Source organism: Triturus cristatus, chromosome 11, assembly GCF_964204655.1.
Source record: "Triturus cristatus chromosome 11, aTriCri1.1, whole genome shotgun sequence".
Lineage (NCBI taxonomy): Eukaryota > Metazoa > Chordata > Amphibia > Caudata > Salamandridae > Triturus > Triturus cristatus.
The window spans coordinates 162,410,206-162,435,239 of NC_140594.1; the positions used below are offsets into that span (position 1 = coordinate 162,410,206).

The 25,034-nt window shown below is 45.4% G+C and overlaps 1 protein-coding gene across 1 annotated transcript in view; it reads right to left on the reverse strand.

Annotated features, from left to right (window-relative positions):
- The window catches only part of MLXIP (MLX interacting protein), a 2,063,149-nt gene that overhangs the window by 1,746,073 nt on the left and 292,042 nt on the right, over positions 1-25,034 (reverse strand). The window lies entirely within an intron of this gene.

Below are 25,034 nucleotides of genomic sequence, written 5' to 3' on the forward strand. Positions count from 1 at the left end.
AATATAATGAGTAAAATAGCTCTATTTTAATGTACTTTAATATTTGAATAGTCTTCAAAATTTCTATTTTATATGGCTCACTTTAAAACATTTTCAAAACAAAGGGAAAGAGAAAGTAACTTCCCAATTAAAGTTACTTACTTCTAATCCTGGGCTTCTGTCAAACAAATCTTTAAAGAATTCAAGAATATTGAATAACTCTACCTTAATGCTAGGTCCTGAAACACTTTTTTCAAGAGATTTTCTTTTGGAAAAATCCCTCTTTCACAATGTTACAACTAACCTATGTAGAGTACAAAATAAAAAACACAAAGCAACTCTAACTAGCTTAAGTATTGAGAATAGTTTACAATTGGTCTAAATTTAAGCTGTTTTTGTGTTAACGGAATAAAATGTAATCAAAATGCCTTGATAAATGTTAAACCTAGCATCCTTGGTGTGGCCTTTCCCAGCTTTTGCCGTCAGCTTTGCTGACTTCGTTTTTGCTGACTTTAGGACTCTGCGCACTTTACCACTGCTAACCAGTGCTAAAGGGCTTGTGCTATCCTGGTAGAATTGGCTTATATCCAACTGGCATATTCAATTTACTTGTAAGTCCCTATTAAAGTGGCACTACTTGTGCCCCTGGCCTCTAAATTAAATGCAACTACTGGGACTGCAGTACTGATTGCGTCACCCACTCAAGTAGCACTTTAAACATGTCTCAGGTCTGCCATTGCAGCCCGTGTGTGCTTTTTTTAAACTGCCATGTCGACTTGGCATAATAAACCTTTTGCCAGGCCGATTTAATACATTTAAGTCACCCCCAAGGGGAAGACCTGGACAGCACAGAGGGCAGGGTGCAATGTATTTAAAAGGTTGGACATGTACTTTTTAGTTTTACGTGTTATGGTAGTGTAAAACTCTTAACTTAGTTTTCACTACTGCAAACCTACCTATCTCAAAGACTAACATTGGAGTTACCTTATTACATTTAATAAGTGATAATTTCCAAATGGGAGCAGGTCTGTAGTTCATGTTTGGTGTCCTTGGAAATGTAATGAAAGATCCTCACTCATGATGGAGTTGGTTTTTAAAATTACAACTTTGAAAATACCACTTTTAGAAAGTTGGCATTTTCCTGCCTTAGCCATTTAGTGCATGCAGCTGTCTCTGGTTCACATGACCAGGTGTAGTTGGCAGTTGGGCTTTATGTATTCCTCTTAGACAGCCACACACAATAGAGAGCTTAGTTGTGCTGGATGGACCCTCACTGGCAAGATGGGAGGGTGGAGCTGGGAACAGCCCTATTTACACTTGAATAGGCTGTTTCCTGCTTCCACACAAAGGTCTGCATACTCCTGTAGTTAGTTTGGAGCCAGGACATGGAAGGCAGGATGCATGGGGACTTCAAAGGGAAACCTCTAGAAGCTTCTCTTGACTTCAGAGGAAGGCACAGTTATAAATATTGGACCCCAAACACCAACTCTTCAGTCCACTTGTGGACCTGTGGATGTTCTGCCAGGAAGAACGACTGCTGTGCTTCTGAAAGAACTACCATTCCGCTGGACTGCTGCTTTGAAACAACGGCTGCCTGATGCCCTCTTACCTGGGTGAGAAGGACTGGACCTGCACTTGTTGAACCCAGGACCCTAAAGTAAATCCAAGGTCTAGTTGCCTGGCCTCCTGCCTAGAACCTCAGGGGCATAAGGCTCCAATAACCATGAACCCAGAACCTGAACTCTGCCATCTGAGAGGCCTACCTTGCCAAGTGGGGTCACCCCAATCCTGGACACTTGGAAGTGGGCCTGAATGTGCTCAGCCATCCCATCTGTGGATCCAGCAGAACTGACGCATTTCCTCTGCTTTGCAGTGCAAACCCAAGCAGCAATTTTTTTTTTTCCCCGACGCAAAGGACTCCACAGCGACCTTGCAGCCAGGATCTAAACGGTAGCCTGTGTAAAGTCTCCCAGACATAGGCCCTCGCATTGCAAAACTTTAGCCGATGGCAACCTCGACAATGATGCAGGTTCTCACATCGCAGCCTCACAACCCTCTGAACTGACCATGACATTGCCTCGACTGCGTAATGCATCCCGGACACCAAACTGAGAATTGCAACTACACAGCTCCTCTGAACAGTTGTATGTCCTTGGCTGCGTGACGCATCCTCAGCGCAGGACCTCACGATGCTACGCAACCAGGATTTTAAAGTACTCTTGTTCAGCAGACATAACTGGGTCCCTGTACACGGCCCACATTCCACTGCGGTCGGCCTGAACATGGGACTTTGTCCCGGTCCAGCGCAACCAGATATCCACAGTTGCCACTTTGTGCTTCTTAGGTTTAAATCTTTTTATTGACTTTATATGGTACAACAACAATACAGCATAAGCCACCTACAACTCTTGGCCGGTGGTATATGCAAAAGGAAGCTTGCATAGTAGGTAGCAAACCAGGTAAGGGGAACAGAAGCTATAGACAGATAGTAAGAGAGGAGGAGGAGAGAGGCTATGGGGGAGGAAAGGCGTGCTGCCCCTCTAGTGCAAAGGCGTCCTGCAAAGGTGGTTGCAGTTTAATGTTGTGCGGTGTGTTCGGTGGCTGTCAGTCGCAAGATTCATAGATATTGGGGGCAAGATGACTCTCAGAATTTGTCCGGCAAGTACTGTAGACCAGGTTGCCACATCTTGTCGAACCGGGGGAGTGGTTGTGTAGCTGTGGCTGCCAGTTTCGCCATTCCCAATATGTCCCATACTTAATGTAGCCAGTCTTGGTGTGTGGGTATCTTGTCAGTCCCCCATCCAGCTAGAAGAAGTTGCTTCGCTGCACCCGGTGTAAGAGTGATATCTTTGCCTCTAGGCCATTTCAATGGGTAGGTGGGAGGTTTAGGCAATCCAAGCAGTACGTAGCCTGGAAATTTGGGTATGTCTATACTGAACATTGTGTTGACGGTGTCCAAAACCCCCCCGACCAAAATGATTCTATCCTGGGGCACTGCCATAGGAGGTGTGTGAGTGTTCCGTGTTGGCTGCATTGCGGCAAACACAACCCATCCCCCCCTAGGGTGCCACGTGGCAACTCTGACGTACCAGTAGTGCGCTTTTTTGAGGAGCATTTCCTTACTAGTGGTGTTGAGGGTGGATGTTCGTGCTCAATATAAAATGTCATTCCACTCTTTATCTGAAAAGCGGGTCTCGCACTCACTCTCCCATCTAGCTCTAGCCCATCTAGCCAGAGCGCAGTTTATTATCTTTGCGCCGTGTAAGGATCCACTTCTCAAAGGGCAAAAAGGGTCTACTGGCGTGTGGGTGGATCCACTGGTGAGTCACCTAGTGTGCCACTGCCAGATATTGCCATCTCGCCGTGTCTGGGAGGGATGTAGCATGTCTGTAATGTTGCGAAATCCATGAGGCAATCTGCGTCAAAGAGGTCTCCCACCCACTTACAATTGGCCCCCGGCCACACCCTGAATCCTGATCCTGTGGCTGCCTGGGGGAAGTCCGGATTGCCTATCAGCGGTGTCTGTGACGATATCGGAGTGGAGAGGTCATGTTTCCGCTGTACCCTGTCCCAGACTCCGATCGTCGATCTCGTGACTGGGGAGATGTAAACACCCACTGGCCTATGCGGTTTAGGTAGCCATGCATGGTATTTTCCATATGTGTGTACCCGCAATGGCTTGATCTATGAAACACCAGTGTTTTCCTGTGAGTGGGCGGGGCCATTCTATCATATCGCAGCTGGGCCGCTTGGTAGTATTTGCAGAGGTTCGGAATCCCCAGCCCTCCCGCAGCAGTGTGAGAAAGGCCCGTGCTCATGACATTCTTGCCCGTTTACCCTCCCAGATAAAATCCCTATTTAACACCCGCCATCCGTCCCAGCCATGTAAGGCCTTGTGGCTTCCATTTAGTGAGGTTCGATCTGGTCATAGCGAGCAGGTTACCGTAATTATGCTCAGTAGTGGCCTGGAGCTTGGGAAATATCTGTAGTCCTAGATATGGAAACCCATTGAAACAGAAACTGGTTGCGAAGCTGTGCTCCTGGAGGGTCAGGTCCAGGATCAAAGATTTCTGTGGGTTGATTTTAAAGCCTGAGGCCCGCTCAAACTCCGATAGCTCTGTCAAGGTGGCCGCCAGAGAGCTAGATGGATCCATGAGAGTCAGGAGCACATCGTCTGCATACAACATGATCTTGTGATTCCCCCATCTGGATCCCAGTCACCCCCACATTGTCCCTCAATCGTTTCGCCAGTGGCTCCATGAAGAGCGCAAAAAGGAGAGGAGACAAGGGACAGCCCTGTCTGGTCCCTCGCCCTATTGGAAAAGTGGGTGACTGCACACCATTGACACAGATGCTAGCTTGGGGGGATGTGTAACAAGATTGCACCCAGCTGCCGAATCGGGGTGCAAGGCACACGTGTTCCAGCATCCGGTATAGATAAGGCCAATGCACTCGATCAAAGGCTTTCTCTGCATCGATCGTCAGTGCGAGTGTTGGGATCCGGATGTGCTGCGTTTTGTCCAATAAATGATAGAGCCTCTTCGTGTTGTCGCTGCATCCCCGCTCCGGGATGAACCCGGCCTGGTACGCTGGTAAAACTCTTTGCATCCACGTTTAACAGGGAGATCCGACGACAGGAGACGCAGCTTTTGGGGTCTTTGCCTTGCTTGGGAATCACTGCGATGGTGGCAAATCGCATTGAGTCTGGCAGAACTCCTTGTTTATCAATGGAGTTGAATAAGCGCATGAGAATCATGGCCAGATGGGAGGCGAATGTTTTGTAAAATTCCCCTCCATTACTGTCGGGACCTGGCGCTTTGTGGGGTTGCAGTTTGTGTATAGCAGTGAGTGTCTCCTGTATTGTAATGTCTGTTTTCAGGGCAGTGTACACTGGTGCTTCTACATTTGGGGGGTAAACCTGGGCAAGGTATGTCACCATGTCTTTATCCTGTAAGGGTTCAGCCATGTAAAAGGCCCTATAACACACTCCAAAGGCATTTGCAATGTCTTCATCTGTATTGCAGATGGAACCATCCGCCCCTTGTATTTCAGATATCTGCCGTTCTGCGACCTGCGCCTAGAGGTGGTGTGCCAACATACATCTCGCCTTAATGCCCCTACTGCCGCAGCAGACCTTATTCTGCCCTACCCATGTCTACGGCGTGTAGCTGATTTCGGGGAGCTGTCAGTTGGCGCTGGGACCACCACAGCTCCTGACCGGGCATGCCCGGTCTCCAGCTCATTAATCTGGGCTTCTAGGCGGCAGCACTTATCCCGCCTCTCCCTGTTATAGCCCGTCGCAATTCTAATAAAGTGGCCCTGAAGAACCACCTTTAGGGTCCCCCACAGCGTGGCTATATTAATCTCAGGGGTATCATTGATCTCCAGGAAGGAGGTAAATGCTCCTGAGGTGGCCATTCGTACTTCGTCATATGTGAGAAGTTTTGTATTAAGGCGCCAGCGACGAGGTATTGTCGGCTGCGTACTGGAGCGGAAGCGCAGACTAATGGGGGAGTGACCGGAAAGGGCAGCTACCCCTATGTTCGCAGCCATTGTGTTCCTCGTTATCCCTGAGGTTGTAAGGAAGTAATCAATGCTTGTGTATGTTTGATGAGCGGCTGAGAAGAATGTGTAGTCTACTTCCGTAGGGAGTGTGTGGCGCCAAATGTCAGTTAGCCCTGCTTCGTCCAGCCAGCATCTAGTAACAGGAGTGAGTCCTCTGTCTTGGCTCTCTGTGAAAATGGATCTTCCCCTCTGTACGTCGATTACAACATTTAGGTCGTCCTCACCACCATCTCCCTATCTGGGGTGGAAATCAGTCGGCCCAAGATGGTCCTAAAAAAGGTTTCCTGTTTGTCATTGGGGGAGTAGACAGTGGCAATCGTGTACCAGGTGACCTGTATTTGTACATGCAGCACTAACAGTCGGCCTGGATGTCCATAAAGACACCCTCCACCTTCCCTGCAAAGTGTGTGGCAAACAAAATGGCTACCCCAGCTTTCTTGGCAGACCCCAACGAAAAACACTTTCGGTCAAACCAGCGAGAGCGCAACCGTCGCCACTCTTGTTGAAGCAAATGGGTTTCTTGCAGCATGCAAATATCGCACTTTGCGTCCTTGAGGAATGAGAGAACTGCTATCCGCTTCTTTGGGGAGTTAAGACCTCTGACATTGAGGCTAAGCGGGGATACCATGATCAGAGCTTATGCACAGCATTATCCACTCATCCAGGTGCCATGCTATTCCACCCACTCCCCGTGTTAAATAACTGGGTTGGGCAATATGAGGGGAGAGAAAGAGCGGAATGGAAATTAGAGACCAAGGAATAACACAATAGAATCAATAAGACAAACATCTCCCACCAGGGAGCCATTGAAGCATCAGGTTAGGGGTCCATGTCCATGCTGATCAGCCCGGCAAAGCTCAGACGGAGAGGACCATCTAGCCGGGGTGTTCAGGGCATTAATCTGGACTGTCCCTGAAGTCGCCATCCAGGAGTTTGATGAGAGGACCAGTAGGCTAGTAGGAACCAGGCACCCAGAGGAGCTCAATGGCCGTCACTGGAAGGCACAAGATTCCCTTCCCGCTGTAGTTGGTGGAGTAGACGCAAGCGCTCCTCACAGCGGTCAGCTTCGGTAGGCTTATTCAGAGTTTTCCATCTCCGCCTGCAAGAACGCCTCACTCTCCGACCCTCAGCCGGGGGCTCTCGAGCCAGTGATTTGAAAGATTGTGGAAAGTCCGAAACGTCTGGCAGGTTGCGGGTGTCATCCAAAGTACGAAATATCCGAACTTCCTCCTTCCATACGGACTGCAGGCGAAAGGGATAGCCTCATTTGTATTGAGTTTCCCGGGCTAGAAGTCAGTTAGTGGCTTGAGGGCCCCTACGGCACTGCAGAGTGGACGGGGATAGGCCCTGATAAAGCCAAACCCTAAAGCCCTCAAATTCGATGGTTTTCAAATCTCTCTCCGCGGTCATTAGGTCTTCTTTCTGCCTATAGTAATGGGGTGGTTTCCCAGCTTGATATGTGCAGTCCAGGATGATCTCCAGGTCTCGTAGGGAGGGTTTCACATGTTTGAAGAGATGGATCACGAACCCCTCCAAGTCACCCAAGACGGCCCGCGACGGCACGCCCTCAATACATTTGTTGGAGCGTCTGGACCTATTTCCCAGATCTTCGACCTGATAGCGCAACTCTGCTTTCTGGTCCTGTATTCCCAGTAGCTCCCGGCGGTGTCCCTCCAGTTCCTCCTCCCGGGCATCCTGGTTTTGCTCCACCAACGTCAATCTTTGATCAATGACGACGACATCTTATCTGATTCCTTTGATGTCCGACGTAATAGCTCGCTTGAGCTCTGCGAAGTCATTGCAATGGGAGCTAAACAGCTGCTCAATAAATGCTTTAGTGATTGGGGACTCTTTCCTGCCACCATCATCCCCACTAAAGCCTTGTTCATGAACATCCCTTGCTCCTCAGCCTCTTGTGGTATATCCGCCCTTTTTGTTCTTGATCGGGCAAACATGTTTTTTTTACTGTGGAGTCTTTCTTTGATTGCCGGTGGGCAGACATCCGGGCCAGGGACTGACTCGCCAACCATGCGTTGAATAGCACACCACACCTATGTGCTACTCCTTTTAAATATCGTCAGATAGCCTTACTCAGGGTGGCGTAGCAGTAGGCCCCCAGCCGGGCAGTCACAGTCCCTAAGCATACATCCAACAACGAGGAGAGGCGGTGCCTAAGATCAAGGCACGGCCAGTTCGCAAAGTCTGTAGGAGCGGGCCGGTCCACTGTCAGTGGGACACAGAAGGCTGCAATCCAGTGCCCTCACCTCAGAATCTGGACGTATGTCCTAGGGGGAGGTCGGTGGAGGTCCCCAGGGTCAACCCCACCACACCCCGATGTTCCTAGTCCCCCAGGTTCACTGGTGAATGAGGGGGAGGGCTTTAGTTCCCGCAGCCACCCCCATCCCCCGGGGTACCTTTGCTCACTGAAATAGGACGGGCCGGTCCGCTTGAGGTGGACCGAAGCAGGCCAAGGACGTTGGCCCTGATCCAAGTTCCCCCGGGAGAGTAGTGCAAGTGCCGATGGGGCCTTGGCACCTTATCCGCCCGAGCGTTGCGGGCCAAGACAGCCAATGGTACAACCACAGTTGGAGAAGATATGTAGAGGCGGGGAGGCGAGGCCGCTACCTCTGGCCATCACCGCTTCCCAGTCCAAGCACCCTCTCGCTTGCACTCATGCGCCTTAATGACCAGTAAGCAGCCCCCGTCCTCATACGCAACAAGTTCACTGCGGTACCCCCGCCGGCACAGGGCAGGGCCACACACCGCCACTGGTAAAGGTCCCGAGGAGCAGCCAGCCGACCGCCGCTCAACAAGTGACCGGAAGCCAGGCTGCTAGAGCAGGCACATCCCGTGTCGTCCGGGGTGCTCAGAGCCAGAGGCCTCCGCACGCCGCCAGACTGCTCTGCACCAGGCTGCTCCGAGATAGGCGTCCTACACTGCCGCCATCTTGGACACGCCCCTCACTTTGTGCTTTTTGGTGCTATTTTCACTCAATATTTAACTTGCATATCTCTGGTTCTATTAGTGTTATTTTATTTATTAGACCTGGTTTGGGTTCCATTTGTGGTGTGTCTTCACTATATTACTGTTGAAGTGCTGCACAAATACTTTAAACATTGCCACAGAGGTGTTAAGCCTGCTCTGTGCCAAAGACAAAAGACACACAGTTGATGGACGGAATACTGAACAAATCAAAACATTCACCCCCAGTCAAGAGATCCGGGTTAAATCCATCATTCTTTTGCTCACCATACCACCCCAGTTTAGACCTGGCCATATGCAAATCAGTCTTGACCCTGTGCCTCATGGGAACAGTCCAGCCCGAACTGCCAAGCCAGGTCCTCCCTGTACCGGAAACAAGCATCCTAGGACCAGTTTCGGGGTTTCACCCCTCAGCCAAGATAGCTTGAAACCAGTGCACAGTGAGCCCGGGACCCACGTCTGGGCATACCCGGCGCACTTAGGGCGAGAAAGCAAAGGACACAAAGTTGATGGATGGAATGCAGAACAAATCAAAACATTCATCCCCCAGTCAAGAGATCTGGGTTAAATCCATCATTCTTTTGCTCACCATGCCACCCCAGTTTAGACCTGGCTATATGCAAATCAGTCTTGGCCCTGTGCATCATGGGAACAGTCCAGCCCGAACTGCCAAGCCAGGTCCTCCCTGGACCAGTAACAAGCATCCTGGGACCGGTTTTGGGGTTTCACCCCTCATCAGCCAGGATAGCTTGAACCCAATAGCACAGAGGTTGAGCACAGGTTAATTTGTGGTCAGCTTGTGCCTCACCCTCAGGAGGATTGTGGTTGCTGCTTGAGTAGGGTTTTACCCCCCTCAACCAGTAACCCAATTTCTTACAATAAGTATAAACCACATTCAAGCTCCTTACAAAGGAAAAAGTGAATTGAGCCTTTAAGACCACAAACTAACTTAGCTAGCCCAGAAGGCACAGTCGCCCATACTTGAACTAGATTCATCCTGAAGCTCTCTACAGAGAGAGTGACCTATAAAGTAAAATTACATTTCCATAAATTCAATTTCCTTAATGCTCAGCGGAAGAGGGAGGTTGTTCATCAATTCAGAATAGATTCTTATGACACTTAACCAAAATTAAGTAACTTTTTTTTTCTCTGCCAAAAGATCGTTGCTAAGAATAAAATAGAAAGCTCAGAAGTTAAAGCAGGATATCATTTAAAATAGCAAGTCTAAACGCAGTGATGTCAATCACAAAGGGAAGGGGAAAAGAAATAGAGACCACAGGACAAATTAGAAAAAGGTATATATTGTAGGTAGTTAACAGCACTACGGTACAATCAAAGTACAAATGACCAAAATAACACAAGTGAGCACTGGGCGTGCTAGTGATAGTGAACGGCGCAGTGACACAATGGGTGAAGACAGCGTGAACGGCGAAAAAAACAATTATAATGACAATGTGGTCAAAGAAAATAATTATATACAGTCTGGTTTGAACAAATTTTAAAAGACCACAGAGAAGCCAAAGTTCTTTGCTGAGGATTGTCGACGGCGTTTCAGCCTGATATAATTTCAGGCCATCATCAGGACAATGGTCATAGTTTAACGTATGCTGTATGGACAAAGGAAAGGTAGAGTATTTAAAAATTCTCAGAGAGAAAAGGAGTGAAAGTGACCCAAAAGAGAAAGAAGGAGAAAGGTACCTGGGCGTAATATAGATAAGTGTAGAGAATCCAAAAGAGGTGGAATGTACGCAGGCATAAATCAGCGCCAGATCTAGGAAGAAGAGGGAGGAGGGGACGCGGTTATTAAGCCAATAATTGTACCATGTAATAAATTAAGGGAGGGAGGAAGAACTCGTAATTACCAAAGATTAAAGCAGTCGATGGTCTGCGTCAAAAAGTACTGTAGCCAGGAACAATGGATCTCCTGGGGCCAGGCATAGGAGTCAAATCTGTGCATGAAAAACGGAGGTTAGGGAAGTGGAGGGTAATTGCAAAACGAAGGCGAATTGCAAAGCGAAGGCGAATATATCCTAAACTGTCGGGTCTTACCTCGTAAGGATTTTGTAGCAATGGGTCCACGAGTGATGAAATCGATGGACGGTATCAAGCCTGGGAGGTCAAATTAGGCTGTGGCCGGGAGCAATGGATGTCCTGGAGCCCGGCATGGAAGTCAAATCTGAGCGTAAAAAGGGGGGAGCAGGGTTTTAGGGGGGTGGATTGCAAACCGGAGGGGAAAGGTCCTAAACTACTGGGAGATCCTTCTTACCCCTTCTGTGAAAAAAACCAATTTACGCATCCCCTTTGTCTCTCACTTTAGCCCTTCAAGCAATTTGATTAGCAAAGTGATAAAAAGAAACTGGTTGATTCTTCGGACTCATGCCGAATTTAAAGAACCTCCACTTTTTTCATATAAAAGGGGTATTAATTTGTCAGATAAATTGGTTCATGCCATTACATGGCCCACAAAAGAAAAGAATACTCAATCTGTGACCTCCCTCTGGGGCCTCCCTCCGGTTGTAGGCCATTACAAATGCCAAACTTGTGCTGCCTGTAACCTCACGCATAACACCAAGGATTTTGTCACACCAGACCGAACATACCAACTGAAAACCTTTTCCAATTGTCGTACAAACAATGTTATCTATGCCATCCGTTGTCCGTGTAACCTTTTTTACATCGGTCAAACAACACAGATGGTAAAACAACGGATTTTTCAACATCAAAGCCGCATAAGATGCAATGTAGAAACTGCACCCCTTGTTGTACATTATAAGGACAAAAATCACTCGGAAACTGATTTGTTTTGGCAAGTAATTGATCGCCCAGCACTCCCACTGCGAGGGGGTAATCTCCAACTTTTGCTGAATAAGTGCGAATGTCGATGGATCGCACGCTGTGACTCAGTCAATCATGGATTGAACACTTTGGACGAATGGAATACAGTCAGTAATACAGCCTAAACTTTGCTACCTTTTCCCTTGAGTGCCTTGCGATGTAATTCACAATGAGTGCCCCACTGGTCCCTGAATAACCCGTCAGTCCTCTCCCCTTTCCTCCTCTCTCTCCCCCATAAAACACCGCCCCCCCCCCCGCTCTGCCCCTCCCCCCCTTTTCTTTCCCTCCCCCCCCCCGCTCTGCCCCCCCCCCCTTTCTTTCCCTCCTATAATTGGTATATGTTACCAATTATTAAATCAATTTGTGACTTATTATCACTGGTAGTAATGCTGACTCTATTCAGATACATATCAGGGACTAGTCTGTCCATTGTACTTTATTTGATTTTTTTCCCTTTCTCTCACAATGTATAGAGTAATGCCCAATATACTAGGGACATGCCGTCTCCACAATTTTGTAAATTTATTATGTCAAATCATTGTACAAATATAATTGTTTCGTATGTCCTTATTCATATTTGATGTTAATTATTTAATGTCAATTAATGTTGTGTCTTAACAATCTCCCTTTTGGGTTTTTTTGTCCCTTCCCTTTTCTACCCCCCCACACCCCCCCCCCACGATCCCCTCCTCCCCCCTCCCCCTCCCCCCCCTCCTCCTCCCCTCCCTCCCCTCCCTCCCCCTTCCCCCCCCCCTTTTTCAACCATCTGCCGACCTAACCTCCTCCCCTCCCCCACCCCCACAACACACCCCACCCCCACCCCAACCCCCACCAGCCCCTTTCTGGAGTTTTATTTGTTGATCATCCTTTATTGTTTGTTGAAATATAAATAATTTTTTCAATGCGATTAATATCAGTGTAAAATTTATGTAAAACTTTGATGTGATTAATATCAATGTAAAATTTAAAAATTTATATAAAATTTGTGTGTCAAATACGGCTAATACCAGCCTCGAACCGCTGACTTGCAGATACGATCATTGTTCCTTTTCCCTTCCTTCCCACCTCAACTGTTCCCCCAGGGGCACCTTCTGCCCTTTGCCGGTTACAGGTCTAGTCTTCTCTTTCCTTCACTGACCCGATCACGTGACTTGTTGCACCTTGCTTCTTATGGTGTTTTCTATACGCACACCGCGATCAGCACGGACGCTTTATTCGCCCGTTTCCACTCCTTAGGATTTGTTCCCGTCCATCGATTTAATTACCCCTGGACCTTCCTTTACGAGGTAAGACCCGATAGTTTAGGACCTTTCCCCTCCGGTTTGCAATCCACCCCCCTAAAACCCTGCTCCCCCCTTTTTACGCTCAGATTTGACTTCCATGCCGGGCTCCAGGACATCCATTGCTCCCGGCCACAGCCTAATTTGACCTCCCAGGCTTGATACCGTCCATCGATTTCATCACTCGTGGACCCATTGCTACAAAATCCTTACGAGGTAAGACCCGACAGTTTAGGATATATTCGCCTTCGCTTTGCAATTCGCCTTCGCTTTGCAATTACCCTCCACTTCCCTAACCTCCGTTTTTCATGCACAGATTTGACTCCTATGCCTGGCCCCAGGAGATCCATTGTTCCTGGCTACAGTACTTTTTGACGCAGACCATCGACTGCTTTAATCTTTGGTAATTACGAGTTCTTCCTCCCTCCCTTAATTTATTACATGGTACAATTATTGGCTTAATAACCGCGTCCCCTCCTCCCTCTTCTTCCTAGATCTGGCGCTGATTTATGCCTGCGTACATTCCACCTCTTTTGGATTCTCTACACTTATCTATATTACGCCCAGGTACCTTTCTCCTTCTTTCTCTTTTGGGTCACTTTCACTCCTTTTCTCTCTGAGAATTTTTAAATACTCTACCTTTCCTTTGTCCATACAGCATACGTTAAACTATGACCATTGTCCTGATGATGGCCTGAAATTATATCAGGCTGAAACGCCGTCGACAATCCTCAGCAAAGAACTTTGGCTTCTCTGTGGTCTTTTAAAATTTGTTCAAACCAGACTGTATATAATTATTTTCTTTGACCACATCCCCTCCTCCCCCTTCTTCCTAGATCTGGCGCTGATTTATGCCTGCGTACATTCCACCTCTTTTGGATTCTCTACACTTATCTATATTACGCCCAGGTACCTTTCTCCTTCTTTCTCTTTTGGGTCACTTTCACTCCTTTTCTCTCTGAGAATTTTTAAATACTCTACCTTTCCTTTGTCCATACAGCATACGTTAAACTATGACCATTGTCCTGATGATGGCCTGAAATTATATCAGGCTGAAACGCCGTCGACAATCCTCAGCAAAGAACTTTGGCTTCTCTGTGGTCTTTTAAAATTTGTTCAAACCAGACTGTATATAATTATTTTCTTTGACCACATTGTCATTATAATTGTTTTTTTCGCCGTTCACGCTGTCTTCACCCATTGTGTCACTGCGCCGTTCACTATCACTAGCACGCCCAGTGCTCACTTGTGTTATTTTGGTCATTTGTACTTTGATTGTACCGTAGTGCTGTTAACTACCTACAATATATACCTTTTTCTAATTTGTCCTGTGGTCTCTATTTCTTTTCCCCTTCCCTTTGTGATTGACATCACTGCGTTTAGACTTGCTATTTTAAATGATATCCAGTTGAGACATTGTTGTTGTGTTAAAAACTTTGCCCGGTCTCTGCTGGGAAAACGGGTGTACTCCTGTTCATTGTTTCTTTCTTTTTTCAGAAGTTAAAGCAGGCATCAGATATCGACCATAAAGAAATGCACCTGGGAGAGAACTATGCCTGTATTCAAATCCTGGAATCATAATCTAGGCACAAACCTTTATCCCCATGTCGTGTGATCACCCTCCCTGTTTCTAAATTATGGTGTACTTCTGGGCATGTTGAAAGTCTTGCAATGGCTTTTGCTGTCTCCCCCGATCAGTTTCCCCATGCTGGAGGTTGTTGGTGGGGAAAATACTGTCCTTGCCTTCGGCCACCAATACTTTTTTCCTGTGTGTGTTCTAACCTGTGGGGGACAGACGAAGGAGTGCAAGGGGGACTTACACAGTTTCCAGGGGCACTCCGGTTGGAGAAAAAACTCCTAAATTCTAATTACATCAGTACGTTTCGTATAGTTCAAACACGTGTAATCGAGGTAATCATGCTTGAAAGGTCGTTTATTTAGTGGGTCACATATTAAATCTTCATAGTAACTCCTTTGTGAAACGAAGCATTAAGGAAAACGATTTAAACAACATCCATGGATCTATGCATTATCCCTATGCATTTCGGGCGGAGCCCTTCGTCAGGGGATAGCGAAGAATCTGCAAGTAAATAAATCGATATCAGGAAGGGGAGCTCGCAACCACAGATAAATACAACGTTCTATGTGGGTGAAATGAAAACATGCATGTCTAAATTGACGACTGAAAAAAAGGAAGGAAAAGAAGCGAAAAATGAGCCAGTGTCGACCATATCGTGTTGTCGGGAGTTAAAGAGAAATCACCGTGTCATAGATGAAAAAAACCGGAAAGCACCCGATAGATCCGAGAACCGTTGCGTGCGTGTAAAGTTGGTGACAATCGGAAACTGGAACTTCAAATGGTGGAGTTTTAGCGAAGTACCAGTGAAAGAAATAGCCATACGAGTAAGGGTGAGGAGGAAAAACGCTTACCGATGGGTCAGAGTCGCAACGCGCCAAGCGCCGTGTTGCCAAAGGTTGGTGAACAAACGAGGGTGATGCGGAAGGAAATAAACTACCGTGAGAGTAAAAGACAGACTCACGAAAGTGTGGGTGGGTGGAAATGTCGTATCTGTAAATACTCAATCAAGTTAGAAACATCATAAAGTACACGGGAAAGTGTTGTGAAACATTAATCCAACGTTTCGGGTGAGGATAAAAGCCGAAAATTTACGTGAGCTTACACGACACTAATACTCGAAAGTGGCGGCCATCTTAAAATGGGCTCTGGGTGGTATACATACACAGTAGTAGCCTTGCTGATATAACGGTGAATGGATGAAAAATAGACAGAAGGTATAAGTGAATAGTAAGTGAAACAAAAAAAGGTGGAAAAACAGCTGGAGTAAATAACAAAGACCAGAAGTTTAAGAAAGAATAAGAAAAAATAAAAAAGGTAGGGAAAATTCTACCAGAGAGATTATAGACAGGGGGAAAATAGAGTGTACAAAGTCAGACGAAAACGAAGCGAAAAATTGCAGTGAGAAACCACTTAAACAGAAGAAGAGGGGAGAGTAGGGAAGGTGAGAACGTGGAAAAACACAATGTAAGCATGTGGTTTCAGACAGAAAACAAATGAATGTATATGGGTTGGGAAAACGATTATCTATAAGAAACAACTATATTCCAGTCTGTCATTAAGCCCCTTAGGCTGGCAGGCATCCAGTCTCTTGATCCACACTGTTTCCCTTTGGAGTAGTAGTTTCTTGTTATCTACGCCTGCTTTCAGTGGGACAACCTCCAAAACAAGGAACTTCAGTTGGCTCACGTTGTGCTGGTGTGTGGTGAAGTGAGCAGCTAATGGTGCTTTAGTTGATCTGTTCCTGATAGTGCTTTTGTGTTCGGTTAAGCGAACTTTAATCTTTCGTTCGGTTTTGCCTACATAAGGCAGTCCGCAGGGACATTTGAGTAGATACACTAAGTTCATAGAATCACAAGTGGCGTTGGTTCTCAATTTGATGGCTTTTCCTGACGATGGATGGTTGAAGATATTGCCCGGAATTATGTTGTGACAATGACTGCAATTGTGGCACGGTATGGTGCCGCAGTAGTTGGTGGAAGTATCAATAGGTTCGGTCTCAAGAATGTTCTTTAAGTTTTTAGCTCTCTGGTATGCAAAGAGTGGTCTGGTGTTGAAAATGCCATGAAAGTCTGGTTCAAAGCGAATCATATCCCAACTCTTGAGGATGATGTTTTTAATGGCCTTGCTTCTGGTTGAGTATTTAGAGACGAAAACTGGTCTCTGTTCGTCAGTTAATTTGATGTTGGTTCTTAGAAGTTCTGCCCGAGTTTTGGTGGCCACTCGGGTTTTTGCTGCTTGTAATGTGACCTCGGGATATTTTCTGTCTCTGTACTTATGTAGTATTTTTTCTTCAGAACTTACATAGGCTTCTGATTCTGAGCAGATTCTTTTAGCCCTTAGAAGCTGAGAATATGGCAAATGAGTTTTGAGTGGTGTCGGATGACAACTGGTGAACATTAAAGCATTGTTCCTGTCCGTGGCTTTGACGAATAGATTAGTTGTCAGTTTGTTGTTGAGTAATGTAACCTGGACGTCCAGGAATGGCAAACTTTGAGGACTGATGGAATGAGTGAACTTTATATGATCATCCAAAGAGTTTATGTGTTTCAGAAATTCCAAAATTTCATCAGGTTGGCCAATCCAAATGAGGAAAATGTCATCTATGTACCTCCATAGGGTGAGAATGTTGTTGATCCATTTGTTGTGACTCAAGATGTGATCTAGTTCCATCCGGTGCATGAACAGGTTGGCGTAGCTGGGAGCAGCACAATTTCCCATTGATGTTCCAACGAGTTGGAGATAGTATTCGTTGTTGTATGAGAAGTAACTGTGGTACAACGTATACTGCAGAAGTTCAAGTATCAGAACCTGTGGGGGCCCACCTGATTCTTCTTCTTCTTTTGCTAACCAAGATCCACATTTTGGGAAATGTCTTGAGCGACCTACTATTCAGTCGATCTTTGTAGCCAAAAAAGGGGGGGGGAGGGGGGGTGATGGTAGTTCCCCTGGTGATGGTAGTGTTAATTTAGAATTCCTCAGCTGGAATATTGCGGACTTGACTGCTAAACTCCACATCGAGGAATGGCACACTTTAATCAATGCCTAGGATATTGTATTTTTGCAGGAAAACTGGGTGGTGAACGACATGTCCTTTTGTGCTATGATCTTTCTGCATCTCCATCTCCAGCGGGTTGTGCAAAAGGGGGCTTATCAGCCTGGCCTAAAGTAGATGTAGTAAAATCTCGCGCCTATACTATCTGAAGTGCATGTGGTTCTGGCTTTTGATCTAAGGTGGTGAAATACATTTGGGATCACCATGGTAAATTCTTATTATAATGATTTTCAAACCAGGGGAAACCAGATCTTTCAAGGGTTCTTTACTATGAAAGTTACACTAGCCGATAAGGAATTACATGCAGAAAGACCTTTTAATCTCGTTTTGGCTGGTGACTTAATGCCAAGATAGGCCGTTTCTGCCTCTCTCATCTTTAATTTTCAAGAATTTTTATTGGTTGTCTTTTAGGCAAATCAGAACACACAATACTGCCTCTCATCTTTAAGCTTTGACCGCCATCTCAGAAGAAGTTGGGTATGACGACATGGACGCTAGGGGGCGATATCAGAAATATATTCATATGTACAACGACCTGAAACGTGCAGTCCCCATTACATCATTATTAGCCACATCAACATATATTGGGGGGGGGGGGGGGGGGGGGGGGGGTAGTGGTTCAATAATCTTTTATTTCGCAAAGATTTGCACCCATTGATTGGGGTGGCTTCTCCCCTCTGTTTTTAGTTACCACAGCCCACTAGCTCCCCAACTTACAATACCTACCAAAGTCATGCAGTCTATTAGAGGGAGTTGCCAGTTGTTGAACATAGAAGACGTAGGTTGGTGTGGCATTCTGTTGCCAAAGATACTAATGGTGCAGGTTGTCAGCAGGTGCGATGACCTGGTGAGATGCTGTGCCTCGGAAGCGGCAGGCCCCAATGCAGTAGTAAGTAGCTTTACTGAACTCACCTTGTGCATAAGATATGTTACCTAGGCCCTCAAGGAATCGTACAGCCCACGATAAGTCTTGGTTCGACAGCGAGTGCAGAATGGCCAATAATACTTTGTGTAAGACCCTGAAGCAGACTCCTAGGGACCAGGGAGCAATCTCGGCATGCAGAAAAGCCTATACTTTGGCACTCAGAAAGAGGAGAACGGCCCTCAAAGATAAGAAGTGGAAAGCTCTCGTATTTGCTTGCTAGAATAAAGATTTCTAGACCTCCTGGAACGCTGTACATGCTGGCCTTTCTCCAATGCCCTCACCCGATAAAGTTAGGATCCACAATACTCCCGAAGCCTGGATAGATCATTTCTGTGGTATTTACTTATACAATGTCCCAAATCCAGAAAGGGGGCTGGTGCTGATTGCCCTCTACCTTTGAACATAGCTTTCTCCATAGAGGAGGTGACCAAAGCCATCCATAATAGTCCTCACAAGAAGGCCTCTAGGCCAGACTGGATCCTTAGGAACATTTTTGAAGAAGATCCTAAGTTCTGGTCCCCCATTATCACAAATGTTATTAATTCTGCTTGTAAGGCAGGAGTCCCATCCTCCTGGCACAAGTCTACAGTTGTACCCATCCTTAAGAAGGGAAATACTTACGATTAAAAATGTTACCACCCTATCTCGCTTCTACTACTAAAGTAATCGGGAGAGTTGTTCTGGATCGTCTCCTTTTCTGGCTATCTGAAAGTAAGATTTTGTCTCCAGTTCAATAAAGGTTCAGGAAGTGATTAAATGTACATCGCCTTATGGCAACACATAAATATGCAAAGAGCAGTTCTATCCAGATGGCATTTAACTGATCTGTCGACTGCCTTCGGTGGCATAATAGATCCAAACTATGGGACATATTGGTCTCTATGGGCCTCGACATGGATTTGATTAACCTCGTGAGACACCTACATTGGGATCTCATAAGTTCTGTTAAATATGGGGACCAAGGTCAATGCATGTCCTCCTTTAAAGTTAACCGCAGAGTCCGCCAAGACTGTGTCCTTGGCTCAATATTATTACTCCTATATATAAACGATCTCGAAAGGACCTTGGAGACTGCTAGGGTGGATGTGCAGAGGGTGGATAGTAAAATTATGCCTGCATTACTCTATGGTGCTCCTGGCTAGGACGGCAAATGGCCTCAAGAAGCTGAGGTTTAGTTTTGTGATGTTCATGAAAGGGCTGGACTTAGAGACGCATTTCTCACAAAGGCACACTTTGGTTTGTGGCCCTAAGAACACCATAACCCGATAGAGGGAAGGTTGATAGAAAGGGTAAGTTCACATATTTTGGACTGGTGTTTGACGAGGTCTGCAATTGGTCCCCCTGTGTCAGAAACAGGATAGAAGAGCATTCTTGCATGCAGTAGGAGCTATGTTCTCACTTGCTGCATCTATAGGCAAAAAACCAGTTGCACCCATTTTAGAAATATACAAAAGAAAGTGCTTTCCCTCTCTTACATATGGCATAGGGGTATGGGAGTGCAGAGACGTAAGTACCATTAAAATGGAGGAAAATAGATTTTGCAAATGTCCGTTTGGGGTTCCTCCATACAGCTTACACTTTGCAATACATTTAGAACTAGGTCTGGAATATGTGGAAGATTTAATTAACCTTGCTCCTCTGTTATTCTGGTATTCGATATTGTTGAACAAGGAGGCTGAATTTAACTGGGCAATTATTCGAGACTGCCTCTCCTGTGGTGCCTTGGCTTAAAAATTCCATGGCTAAAATAAATGAGAGAGAGTACCCTTGCTTTAAGTTGCCCACATCTATTTGAAAAGCCAGAGAATATCACCAAGAAGGATAAAGATTGGGTCAAGGATTGTTTCCTAAAGCACAGACAGGCCCAAAGGGAGGGCATGGAAGTAATGAAGCCAACTGTTAGAGAACGCTGCCTCCTCCAGATGTGTGCGGGGTTTGTTCGCTGTATGCTTCTCGTACAGAACACATGGGAATGAACATTATTTACCCAGTTTAGATTAGGGTCCATCAGGTGGTTACTATGTTTTCTGCAAGGGCAATTTTCCCCTTCCGACATCTGTATTTGCCCATGTGATGAGCAGTCCCCGCAGACTCTTTTGCACTTCGTATTCTTCTGCAAGTTTTATCTATCGCTCACCAGGACATATTTATTGCCCCTGTTAAGGAGAAACAAGTTTAGCAATTGCAGAGGGGCCCTGAATTTCTTACATCAGTTACAAGATTCTGATACATGCTATGTAGGTGGCTGTTTTCTAACAAATATATTATGTGTGGGAAAATCTGGTTTTAGGGAAGAACACGGATATTGATTTCTATTTGCACATGGACTCTAGTTGGTTTGCCTCCTTTTTGATTGATAAATGTATTTTTTTTTTTTTTTTTTTTTTACACAATGCTCAACAATTTTCCTTTTCTAATCACATTTTAACTTAGAAAAATGCTGGCTGGAGTTTTTTTTTTTTTTGATAGGGACCCCCTCACTACATGCAATTTTGATTCTGGTCCCGGTTTACATAATGCACCAAAAACACAAATTGTTCTTTTTTTTAAAAAAAATCTTTTAAGTATGCAACCTTCTAAATGTATGATTCGACTATTGTTTTTAAAACGGTTTTATGTAATTTTGTATCTTTTAGGATCGGTTTGCTAAGATCGAATAAAGATTGTTGACTTGACTTGAGAGGGACCTATAAAGTAAAATTACATTGCCATACCTTCAATATACCTTAATACTCGGCGGAAAAGGGAGGTTGCTCATCCAATTCTGAATAGATTCTTAAGACAATGTGCAAAATGTAGTAACTTTTTCTTCTCTGCCAAAAGATCTTTGCTAGGAATAAAAGATCAAGCTCACACCTTAAACCAGGTATCAAATATCCAACATAAAAAAATGCACCTGGAAGAGAACTAAGCCTGTATGTCAATCATGGAATCAGAATCTAGCCATTAGTGCTTTATAAAGGCGTGTACTCAGCTTCAAGCTGCTGCACTACATATCTATAACTGGCACATTTCTAAGTATGGCTGCAGTGACTACCTTTCCTCTAGTTGAGTGTGCTCTACGTAGCCCCTGAAGTGACTTAAGTGTTTCTGGTATCACATTGATATGCATGATACTATCCATCTTGATATATATTAAATACTTTGCTTTATCTAAATATAGTCTCCATGCCCTCTTCGCATCTAGAGTGCACAATGACACCACTGCTACAAAAGATCGATTAACAAAGAGTACTGGTAGAGAGAAAACCCGGTGACTCTGGAAGTCCTAGAACACTTGCAGGAAAAACAAAGGATGGGTTGTGAGAACCACGTTACAATTATGAAAAATGACACAAGGATTGTGATTACATAAGGCCTTAATTTCGCTGACTGCAACCCGATGTAATAGCCCTCAGAAAAGCTACTTTCCATTCAAAATGTAGCAGAGTGGATTTATGCACGGTCAAACAGAGTCCCCCATCAAACAAGCTACAACTGTGCTTAGCTCCAAAGTAGTACATGATATACTTTAAGACCTATCAAGAAATTCTTGATGACATATTTTAAAGGTTGTAGGTTGCTGTGCCAAATTTTGCCTCTGGTTCTAAATGTTTTGTTCTTGCAGCAGGTGAAGGTTTATGAACAACCATTGACGCGAAGTTGTGGAACTATGAGAATCATTCTGGTATGGCTTGCTTCAGTTTGATAACCTACAGATTAGAAGGGATCAGAGGAAAAGCAGATATAAATGTTTAGGACAAGTCTATCAAAAAATAATTGCCCCGCTCTTACTACCTCAATGGCAAGTTTTGGCATTATGTGTATTTGGCCTTTGCAAAAAGCCAATTTGAGAAGAACTCCACCATATGAATATTTGATTCACTTCATCATCATTGATGACGTATTGGATATTTTATTAAATGCATCTGCCCCATGTGTCTGCTTGTTGGTTCTGATAGCCTGGCAGAAGCATTGCATTAAGGACTGCTGATCCTTGCCCTGATATCTCTGTGTTTGCTGAGATAAAACACTGTTATTAGGATCAGCACCTGCCATGTTTCTCAGTGAAGGAAGAACAACTTCAGAGCTAGATGGAAAGCTCTAAGGTTTTGCATGTTTATGTGACACCACATCTTATTTTAAGATCACACTGACTTAAGTCTGCAAAGTGTGCTCCCCTACTGAGGAGCGGAGAATCCATGACAATAGTCTAGTGTTGGAATGACACCCCTTTTATTAGATTGCACTCCTTCTGCTGGACAAGAAACGGCAATGCAGACTTAATCAGTCCTCCAGGTATTCTTGAAGAAACCGGATGTGTAGCCTTGCTGTTACAACTATGTCTATGGACGATTTCAAGAGCCCCAGAGAGAGATTTGCTTGGTTGTGTGTGCACGTGGAAGGTTTGCATTTTTTATTTCATCAGAATGCATAATAGTCTCTCCTTTGAGGAATTTTCTTTTAATGTTTGAAGCGAAGATGACACACAGATACTGTATCTTTTGCACTGGCATCGATTTGGACTTGTCATGACATGAATCCAAATCCTGTCCATAACATGAGCCGTTTGGAAAAATCTAAGTACCCGCTTTTTTTAACTGGCTTTCAGAAGCCAATCATCCAGGTAGTCAAATATGTAAATTCTATTCTTTGGGAGATGAAAAGCTATTTTGAGAACTCCCTCAGGGCAAATTTCAGACTGATTGTTGGCATTGTAAAACGAAAATGTTTGCTCTGCACCAAGGACATTTCTTTCTTCATTAAGAAAGTATATGCCATTTTTCTTGTGTATAGTCGTGACCGTAACTACGGCTCTTTTTCTCCCAAAAGACTTTAAGAGAGGTTTTCTAATTGCTGACAGGTGGTTATCACCAATCTTACTGCTAGATTAAAAGATTTGAGCCTGAAAGTGTAGATATTCTTCACAATAGAGAACGTGGTCATTTGTGATGCTTTGCTATTCTTCAATATATTGTGATCAACCCTATACTAATGTGGGTAACAGGAAGAGTGTGGAGAGGAGAAGACTATTGCCTGGCACTTTGCTGTGCTTCACCTGCAACAGAAGTGCACTGCTGATCTCTTCCTTTGACAATATTCCGTGTGAAAGGAGATCTTTGCTGGTCTTAATGTCCTTGTAGTTGCTCGAAATCTGGTTAGTAGTAAGGTTGATGAACTTGATGAGAATATCTTTAACGTTTGTCGGTAAAGAGAACAAGAACTTTCTCTGTGGCCTACTGCCCTTAGAGTGTCTGTGTCACCTTTTATTGTATGTAATTCGTCTCTGCATATGAGCCGCACATAGAGGAGTCTGAGAACGGCAGACATGATTTTCTGTGGCACGTCAGGCTTAAGTGCAGTGAAGCCTAACATGAAGAGAGTTTCATCCAAAGACCATGACAAGATCCACAGACTTGCTGACTGTCATACAGTTGTCCTTCTTTGGTGGTGCTGAAAAGGCTGCTTGCTTGGAACTCATTTTTGACAGAAGCCACAATGACTTAGAAAAGACAGGTCTTTCAAGTCAAGTGGTTCTGAAATCTTTCCATCACTGGCTCAAAAAGCCCTGAGACCGGCAGCATCTATGTTCTTGATGTAGGTTTATATTGCAGTGTTCTGTAATGGAGGAGAATGCCTGAGGAGTTTTAAAACGTATGCCGACTTTAGTGGCACCAGAATCATGTACTACTTTGAAAGATATGGAACTGAGGCAAACGTTTTAAATACCTGGAAACAAATCATTAGAGGCCCAAAGACAGTACTATGGGTCGAGTTGCACACAACTTGACCCACAGTAAAAGACTGAGTGCTAAATGGTTCCTTTATGTCATTTAAAGCTATATTGTTGTCGGTGGCCACCGCACAGCCTGGGAACAACCAGAGACTCGTCGAATAACGGCAGAAAGTTCGGGACATGGTGAAAATACTGCTTTCGCTGACTTGAGGGGACAGAAAACTCCCTAGAGCGGTGCCGCCATCTTGGATTTGCTGAGTAGAGCTTTGTGGGTGAAAAATTACTCATAGGACCTACGCAGGTTAAATAGAAGATGCATGCACCACCTGCTGCTGGGTGCCACTTTAGTCTGCAATGGGACACAAGACATTCCCTCGGGCCTAGTTAATGGAAACAAGACAGATGATAAGCTTCGCCTAAGGCCCCAGTGGATCGCATAACTGCAGGTTGAGACTGGGGTCACCCACAGTGCCACAGAGTCCTCGGGGACATCAGTAACATTTATTGAGGGAGAACGGGGACAGAGGAGCCTGGCTTGACGGGAAAAGTCCAAGAGCAGCAGGAACCGCAACAGAGGTGTCCCTACTACAGAAAAGAAAAGCGGCCAGAGCTGGGGAAAGAGTGCATATTCAAATAGCATTATAGAAATCAGGTGAGACTTGTAGGAAGGTGGATATCTGACTATGGTTACCCCCAACTTTTTGCCTAGTGTCTAGCTGGTTTTTCGACTTAGTTGGCCTGAGATCCTGCCATTCAGGGTCTCAGGCTGTCTGCTCTCTCTGTAAAATGGACTCCATGTACCCTAGGTACATACCCAATTGGTAAGGATCACCTTATTGGACCCTGTATAGTGTACCCTAGGTACCCAGGGCATAGGTGTACCCTAGGCCTCCCAGGGGCTGCAGCATGTATTATGCCACCCCTGGTCGGGCCTTCCAATCAGACACAACTGGCTGATCACTCAGCTGGGGCAAGGTCGTGTAATCACCCCTTGCTTAGATATAGTATGCCTATATCTGCCCTTATATATAGACACATGTGTACCTATCAGTCACTCCTATGGCAGGCCTTAACAATCCTGGAGGCAGAGTGCTTGGTAACATGTGAGATGGTGCTCTAGC